Below are 10,155 nucleotides of genomic sequence, written 5' to 3' on the forward strand. Positions count from 1 at the left end.
ATATGCATTGCGCGTCGTAAACGCGCGTCGTAAATGTGTGTCGTAAATGTGCGTCATATATAGACGACGCGCAAAAGCATGTCGTCTCTCGTTATGACAAGGCCGTCCTTGTCACACATTTGCGCGTCATCTGAGCGTTTTACGACACGCATTGCGCGTCGTAAAAGGCTGTTTTTCTAGTAATGACCCAAGAGTTAGAATGTGATGAGTTTTTAGATAGAATAATATACATACTTGCATGGGTGAGTTTAACCTTCCCATCCTTGACATCCTGCAAGTATTTGGGGCAACTTCACTTCCAATGCCCTTTCTCGTGATAGTAGAAACACTCTGCTTCCTTAGGAATGGAAGAGGGGGCAGCAGAACCAGCATTGGTCCCACTTGAAGAGGATACATCAAGAGACTTTCCCTAGTGGCTCTTTGAGAGAGCCTTCCTCTGCTTCTCTTTCCCTTGTCCAATTGCCAGAATAGGGGAAGTTGCGGTAGAAGTAGAAACAACATTTTTACCTTTGAGACCACTTTCAGCAGTCCTTAAAATCCCTTTAAGTTTGCTAAGTGTGACCTCCGCGTTGTTCATATGATAGGTAATGCGGAACTGATCATAACATGGAGGTAAGGAGTGTAGAATGATATCTATAGTCAGCTCCTTAGGGAAGTTCACATTTAACTTTAGCAACAGGTCCACAAACCTTTGCATTTTCCGCAAGTGGCCCATGATGAGTTCACCATCCTTCATCCTAGTTGTTATCATGGAAGAGATGATTTCATACCTCTCTTGAAGAGAACTCTAATGGTGTCTTTCCATCATGTCCTCGTGCATCTCAAAAGGGTAGAAGTCCTCATAGGACTTTTGGAGTTTAGCTATCATGGTGGCCAACATTATACAAGACACCTTAGTGGCATCCTTCTCATCAGCCCTAAACCCAGCGATCTCCTCAAGAGTCAGAAGACTTATTGATTTCCTTAAGCTCCTTTTCAAGGACATATTCCTTGTCCTCATAGCAAGTGACCATCCTGATGTTCCTAATCCAGTCATTGAAGTTGGACCCATCAAAGATGACTCCCCCACACAAGTTCATGAGAGAGAAGGAGCCAGTAGGGTTTGAGCCAGAAGCAGTGTTGGAAGACATCTTAAAAGAAAGAAAGACAAAGTTTAGATTAGATAAAGAGTCCTTAATATAACACCCAAAATTAAATATTAAGGCTAGGATCCAACATAATAGTTTGCAAATTGGAAGAGGGATGCCATAATCCAACTTGCAAAATATTTGAAGGTAGGTAAATGACGATTTACCAATTTCCACCATGAAAAATGAAATTGATTATTAAGTTTTAATTGAATTCAAACTCCTATATCCTTTGAGATTCATTGAACAATTAAATGGCATGTTTAAATCTCGATTATGTCCTTCAGTCCTTCAGGTTTGTGACTGGGATACCGAGGATCACAAACAAGGCCTGAATAACCATGCAAAATGTGCTTGGTACTCCCGATGTCATTTATCACCCAATCAATGTGACGGTTAACCAGACACGCTCCATTGATCTTATGATAAGCATCGAGCAACCCTTTTCCACCCTTACTAGTCCAAGTTAATGTGTCGGTTAACCACACACGCTCCATTAACGACTTGGCAAGGTGCAAAGTGCAATTTTCATGGATTAGCATCAATTTCACATTTTCCTAAAGTAAGTAAGATTGAGAATTTTAATAAAACATTTAGTTACTTTATTATTATCATTATTGTTGAGTTCAAGTGATTGCGTCATTGGGCTTAGTAGTTCGGTCCATTAGTGTTCTCGGTTTGGGCCTGTCCAACCATGATATGTTAAGGGTTTAGTATATAGTGCATGCATGCATTATGTAAACAACACTTAGATTATTATTTTGCTTATCGTACTGTAACCCTAGCCTATCTCTACAGTAGCAATTCACGTTGAATTCTTCTGAGATAGTGCATATTAATCATTCGACGCACGTTTGATTTATCTTTGTGTTCATCGTTTTCTAGTCTTGTCATTATCATTTAATATTTGTTAGAATCTATCGATCTAAGAGATTTTATTCTCATCAATTGGTATCAGAGCAGGAGACTGTGTAATATATACGCATCTCTTCTGTTGAAAGAACAATCTTTTTAGGGTTTCCGCTTTTATCGAATCTGTAGAAGTCGTCATGTCTTTATTGACGCTATTTTTGCAATTGATAAAACCCTAATTCAATCTTTACAAGTCTGATTCTTAACAGATATCTAAAAAGTCATCATGTCTCTCGACGATTCACAGACAAATCCGATAAATATCTCAATTAGCATTGGATCCACAACTAGAATCCTTATTCTTTACAATCAAGATTATGAAGTTTGGACGCATCACTTTGAAGACTACGTCGTTGGTTCTGAAGACAACAGTTATCTTATTTGGGAAGCAATAACATTGGGTCCTTTTGTTCATTCTGGAACAAACAGAAAAATAAAGACTCAAAAGGAGTACAACCAACTCTTAACTGATGTGGAGAAGATTCCTCAAGACGAAAAATAAAATTTTTTGTGCAACATCAAAGCCATAAGAATGATAAGATTCTCTTTGCAGTCTGATACCTTTTGTCTGGTAAGCACATGCACCACAGCAAAAGAGATCTAGGATAGACTCAAAGAGTTGTATTCTACTGACGAGGTTCTAGAACATTCTATCCAAACTCTATTGCTTTCTGAGTTTGGTGCTTTCCAACAAAAGTCAGATGAAAAACTTCTTCAGGCTTTCGATCGCTTCAACTATCTTCTGAGCAAGATGATCAAGCACGGTATTAGAAGAGTAGTGATCGAACTGAAGGTCATATTCTTGAATGGTTTAAGACCCAAATGGATGGTTGTGGCATCAACTGTGAAGGCTCATGAGCAGTTGAAGTCCTATTCATTGGCAAAGATGGTGGGTATTCTCAAGTCTCATGAAAGTGTTGTGACAAAAGAAGCGAAAGTGGTGCCTGGTATGGGATCCTTGGCTGTTCTCTCTAAGGCGAAGAATGTAGTAGAAGATGAAGAGGAATCAGAGACGTCAGAATGCAATCTGACAAGCGAAGAGTATGCAATGATGGTTTCCATCCCAAAGAGGTTTGCTCACAAAAACTTCCCTGTTGCCAAGAACTGAAACTAGCAGGGAAGCTATAGCTTAGATAAGGCGAAAAAGGATAACAAAAGCAATCCTCCTAATAAAGAAGAGAATAAGGAGAGCAAACTAGTGGGAGACTCCGGATACAATTGCACCTTCTGTCGTGGCAAAAATCACTTTTCCAAAGATTGCATGTTAAGAAAGCTGTCAGAAAAGAAGGGGGTGAAGATGATGAAGCATATCATATGCACAAGCTGGAGGAGATAAAGAAGAAGAAAGCTACTAACAATTCAATGAATGCTTTGATGTGTAGGAGAATGTTGTTGATGATGATTTTGGTGGTGTGGAGGTCTGGTCTACAGACTCTGAAAATGAAGAGGTACGTAAACCCACACATGTGCTTTCATAGTGAAAGAAGGATGTACTAAGTTAGCTGGGAGATGCTTGATTGTGACAACTCGAGTGTCATAGATGAGGGGCTACACAACCGAAGGTGAGCATGAAGAGGTGAATCGGAGTGAAGATAATTGTTTTGCGGCCAAGCCTATGAGCAAAAGGACTTTTTACCCTCAGTGGTTCAAGAAGTCGTGCCTTCCTCCTCAGTGGAATGGACTTTTTACCCTCCTCTTCAAGGACTTATCAGAGAGGATTGCTGGTTCCGATGGGGTGAGCAAGGCATTTATGACCCTTATTTATGGTCTGTACCATGGGCTTAACATGGACTTTGGATCCATCTTATGGTCACAACTAGTTCGAAGTCTTAGCTCTACATCTCGCTATTCTGAAATCTCATGTGCTAGGTTTTGGACCTTAGTTACTCACCGTTCAATGCGGAAATTTCAAGTTCCAACAATGGCGGACTCCTTAATGTCATCGATTGCTACTTTTCACACAAAGAAGATCATCGTTTCTGATCCATCGAAGTTCATCTTTATTGGTTCGGTTCCAGAATCAATGTATAGTTGTGTCTCAACTGAAAGCAAATTGTTGAATGAGTACAAGAAGCTACCTCCTTCAGGACCAAGACAAGTTACTCCTTAAATGCAAAGTTTGCTTGACGCAACAGGCAAACCAATGAAACGAGGGAAGAAGCCTGAAAAGAAAGGGGAGAAGGAAGGTCAATCCTATAAAGTTTCTACTCCGAAGAAGCAAAAGCCTAAGACAGCCGCTCCTTTGGCTCCAAAGAAATGAAAGACAAAGAAGAAGGTGCAGAAACCCAAGGCTCCTTCATCTAGTGACTCAGACTACGTTCCTTCTAATCCTCAGCCCAAACCCGTATCTGGTGATGACGATCTCTTTCAACACGATAGTTCACTTTGCGGTAATTCGCCTCCTCCCTCATTAGATCATGAAGGTAACCGAAACTCACCTCCTCCTTCTCTTACCCAATCCGTTCCAATTACTATTTCTCCTTGTCCTCCTCCCATTTCTTCTTCCACTACAACCTCAATTCCCATTACAATTCCTTTATTTACCGAGGTTACCACAACCACAACTACAACCACTACCACTACCACACAACCTCAAGTTCGTGTCAACGTATTTGATACGGGGGCACCTACTTCATAATCTAAACCCCCAATTACTTCAAAACCTTTATCCCCACCTCCCTCACACGAATATGACATTGTTCTTGGTGGAGCAGAAATGGAGTTTGATTCGGTTTATTTTAGTCCATATCGTGTTCAAAGCGATAATAATGATGATGCTCCGGTCATGAAGAAGCATCTAAAGAATCTGAATGACAAACTTGATCAGATGCTCTCCTCTTTCTCCTCTCTACCAGCGCAGGCGTACTCTGAAGCTGCAATCAAGGCTCTCTTGGAAACCTTTGTCAAAGAGCATGACTCTACCATTTCCAATGCAGTTAAAGTTGTGGCTGCTTCGACATCTTCCTGCCAAAAACCTTTTATGGCAGTTGATGAATCCACAAAAGATTTCAAGCAAGCGACCGCAAACATCGAAAAACTAATTTTTGATGATCATATTCTCCTTGACTCCCTTCAGGCTGCAGAACAGAATGCTTAGATAGTTAATGCTTTGGTTGATACTCTTACCAGCTCGCTTCAAGTTGAAATGAAACATATTGAGGAAGCATGCCACGCCATCAAATCTGACTACACTGAGCTTCAAACTTCCATCAATCAGCTCCTTGATAAACTTCAAGCTGATCTTGCCATGGAAAATAAACTCATGGATGAGCTTGCTCTCAAGACCACCAAAATCAGAACTCAAGCCCTGACGCTCACCGATGCTATAAAAGAGACTGAAGAACTTAAGTTAGAGCGAACAGTCATCAAGAGCAGCGTTGGTGATGTGCATTCCCTTCTTTTGAATCTTATGGAAGCATATGACTTGGTTCTCACTATTTCCGTTCGATGCCACTTGGATGAGAATTTGAGACCAGCTCTAGACATTCTAAGCAGTATTGAAGGTGTCCCGGAGTTAGTTGTCCCTCCGAAACAAGGGGGAGAAGGTGCTAGCCAAGGTCAATCACAACCACCCCCAACAAGCTAACCCATCTCACAACCGAAAGTCATTGTTGAACCGAAGGGTATGGAAGCTTTGGGAAGTATGAAGGACAAAGGTAAAAAGAAAATCAATGATGATGATGAGGATGAAATAGAAGATTTGATTGAAACCGAAGAAAAATCTCCAAAAATCGAAGATCGGAAAATCAAGCAAAATGATCGAGAGCTTGAAGAGAAACATCGTGTCGCAGGGATTGCTATGGAGATGGAAAGAAAAAAATGATGCCTTGGAACGAAGGAAGTCCTTGTTTCCTTTATGGACAATGGAAAAACTTTTAAAGGAGATAATCGAGTCTCCAAGCACACATTGGCTCGAACCGGTCCTTTCATTTGATCTTGAAAATTCCAAGGATTCACAGTTTGACATGCCAATCACCCAAAAGGCATTTATATTTCATTACTTTGATCTGCTGCGATCCCTTCTCCTGACGCGAAGGTTGATCGAGACCTACTATAGTACTATCTTAAGTTCTCTCAACCATAATACATGTCTTGGAGTAATCAGAAAATCACAACAATCAAGGTTTTGAAACCCACTTCGGTAGGAAAGTTTATCAATGTCAAGTTTAAAGTGACCCGAGGCTCAGATAGTTCGGTCCATATGATCTCCTTTGCTTATCTGCCGAATCTGAATCTTCATGACTGGATCCTCCTGAACAACATCTTGCTGACCAATCAACAAAAGTATCATCCTATCATTGATCATATCAAGCAAATGCGGGTGTGCTATATTCTTGAAGTCGCGAAGATGGATCAGGACATCACCTTTGTCCTGAGAAAGAAGCCCACTATCAAGCCCATTGGGAAGGCAAGCGACATAAATGTGATGATGAAGGAAAAGATCGACCCACAGTTCCACACGGTCATGTTCACCAGGGGCGAAGGTCAAAAATGCTTGTTTGCTCTTGCTAACAAACGCTTGTTCTCCACCCCATGCTTGGAGCATATTCTTGAAATCATATACAAGTGTGATCAGATTAGTGATGCAGATAGGAAGCTATTTTCGGATATGCTTTGGCGGTACATCAACTTCCGTCAAACTTTACTTGCCCTCATACCAAAGCAATTCAAGACCGAGAAGAAAACTACCATTACTAAACCGAAGTGATCTCTTGCCTCAATTGATGCAAAGGGGGAGATTGTTGAGTTCAAGTGATTGTGTCATTGAGCTTAATAGTTCAGTCCATTATTGTTCTCAGTTTGGGCCTGTCCAACCGTGATATGTTTAGGGTTTAGTATATATATATATATAGTGCATGCATGCATTATGTAAATAACGCTTAGATTATTATTTTGCTTATCATACTGTTACCCTAGCCTATCTCTACAGTAGCAATTCACATTGAATTCTTCTGAGATAGTGCATATTAATCATTCGCCACACGTTTGATTTATCTTTGAGTTCATCGTTTTCTAGTCTTGTCATTATCGTTTAATATCTGTTAGAATCTATCGATCTAAGATAATTTATTCTGATCAATTATACTTTTAATGAGAATTATAGTCCTATCCTACCCGTTCGGCTAACGACCCTCCACTAGTCAATGAAGCGGTGGGTGAGAGTGGACACTCATTAAACTGCCATTTTATAGGCAGTAACCTTATACCCCCTTATAGATCGGCTTCGTGAATCAGACCTACTAACGGTAAGACTGACTTGATCTTATATATATATATATATATATATATATATATATATATATATGTATATATATATATATATATTATTAAACTTATAATATATATATATGTATATATATATATATATATATATATATATATATATATATATATATATATATTATTAAACTTATAATACTATAAAGTATAAGGGTTGAATTTTAAACTTTTAAAATTCTAGGGTTTGGAATTAGAGTATCTGAAGTGCGACTTTACAAATTCCAAAACTTGAGGACAAGTTTTGACACTATTCAAAACTTTTCATTTTCTTAACTTATGAGGTTAATGACTTTTATGAAAAAGACTATTGGTTTTCCATAACTTGAGTCAAATAATATCTATGATCTAGACAAACTCATCAGCAATATAATTCACATCAATAATTTTCAAGAAATCATATAAACTAATATAAATCTTGAAACATGGACAATAATCTTTTAATTGGACGACCACGATCATTACCTTATGAAAAACAGATTTCATGGTTCAAAAAACAGTTCGGGGTAATGATCCTAATCCAATATTAGGCCAAAAGTCAAAAATTTGCCCACTGGAGCACTAACTCGATGAGTACATGAACTTGACTCGTCGAGTTGGTCATTTAACAAAGGGACTCGGCGACTCAGCTAGTTGACTTGGCGAGTTCACTGGGCAGAAGGCAGAAATTCGATTTTTTACACTTTGAAAATCAATATAACATCAAGTATAATAGAAAACAATCATAGGCTTTGATACCACTGAAGGGTTTTGAGCATCCTAACAATCTTAAGGTGCACATACAACCCTAAATGATTTGGATCTTTTTTTTCTCTAATTATACATGTAAAATGATTTTCCAAAGCATTTCCCTAACTAGCATACAAACATGGGTACTTGTATAACAAAAATCTAGTTAAAAGACATACATTTTCTTATAGCTTGATTCCTTATACATTTAAGAGCCTAGCACCCCAAATGTGATGCCTCAAATGGTTCATACAACACCACCAGCAATGGAGGACTTGAAAGAGAATACTTATACTCAAAAATCGGCTATGGCTCTTCCAAGAACACTAAGGTGCCGATTTTGGGAGCACATGGGTTTCTTATATAGTGTGGCAAAACTAGGGTTATACCATGTCAACCGTAATATGCATGACTTTCCATATTCCTCATGCTCCATGGGTTTAAACCTCCATGGACCATCCATGGGTTGCTACATGGGTTTAGACCAACATAAAGAGTCATGGATCATTGGCCCATACTATAAAAATGAATGATTTACCAAATCAACCTCTTATATTTAATAAGTCTCTTTTGATCACAAAATTAATTCCAAATTAATTCTTGATCAATACTAATTAAATAATATGATTTCATATTAATATATTAGAGCTTATAATATATTAATGAATCATAAATATCCTCTTCTCATAAGTCGATCCTTAAAAATTGTTCCGGTGCCATGCAACCCAAATGGACCATGCTACTCTCGGGTCAAGTACATACCAATTATAGTTATGAGCTTAGACACTAAATCAAACAATAACGTCTTCATATGTGCTCTATTTTTGACATCCGTTATAACCCTGCAAAGCTCTCCACGAGATCTACAACTCTCATTTAGACTCCGTCAGCTAATTTTGAATTTTTTTTAAAGCTATATTTTTAACAGGCTTAGACTTGTTAAAGTCTATTAAAAATTCATAACTTTCTCATCCGATGTCCATTTTCGACTGTCTGTATATTGACGGACTCTTATTAACAAGATATTCGATTTTCATTTACATTGTTTTTTTCTAAAAATCGAGCGATTTTAATTTCGGTTTTAGTGCTCGCACTACTGCGCTGAAACTTTGAAAAATCATAACTTTCTCTTACAAAGTCAGATTTGGACGTTCTCTATATGCATGCTCTCGGTTTCGCGACTAGAATGACTTTTTTAGAGCACTTAGGCTAAAAATTGATTTATCAAAAATAAGGTTTTATGATACTCAGAGTCATGTCGGTTGAATCGCGAAAATTTGAAGAACCATAACATCTTCATACGAAGTCGGATTACAACATTATTTATATGTACAGAAACCTTTTTACATACAATATAAATTTTATTAAGATTATTTATGCTAAATAACCCTTCATCAAAATGTCAGTTTTAACGCTTATTATCTTTAAATTCACAAGCCCGAATCTGTGGGGGTTACAATTATCTCCTGATGATTACGTCCCAGAATCATCAATGAAACAAGGCTTGTATAATGACGCTGCATGTTACCTTTCCATCCTAGGTAATAACTGTAACCCTAGTGTCCTTCCTATTGAGTTTCTAAATCTGAAAATTCTTGACTGTTGACGGTGCTAATTTCTCCACTTATTGTTCCTTCTAAATTTGATTTCCATGGGAGGCTACTTCTCTTTCTAAAATTGGCTTACTCTTAGTTGAGGTCCTTACTTCGACTAACGTAATAGACCGAAGGCTCATGTTGTAATGACCTCTCATCATATGACGCAACAGTTAGACTCAGGTCTCTTTGAGTCAGAATCTAGCACGAAAGATACATTCCTTCTTGTTCTAATGTGATATAATCTCATTTTAGCATATAACACTTCTAGCTACAGGCTGCTTAATTCTAATGGTGATCGCAATACTTCTGTTTATCGCTTTGATTATTTTTTCCTTTCATCTTTTAACTAAAGTTGGACGCTACAAAAACTTACTTCGCATATTAGTCGGACTCGATTCGATATGACCACTAAGGTAGGAATAATATTTATCTACATAGTCATTTCCGAAACAACAGTAATGATGGAAATGAACAAAATAGCTCAACTATTTAGAGATTTAGTAACCTCCTGA

The sequence above is a fragment of the Lactuca serriola genome, chromosome 8 (assembly GCF_051521515.1).
Source record: "Lactuca serriola cultivar US96UC23 chromosome 8, Lser_US96UC23_V15, whole genome shotgun sequence".
NCBI lineage: Eukaryota > Viridiplantae > Streptophyta > Magnoliopsida > Asterales > Asteraceae > Lactuca > Lactuca serriola.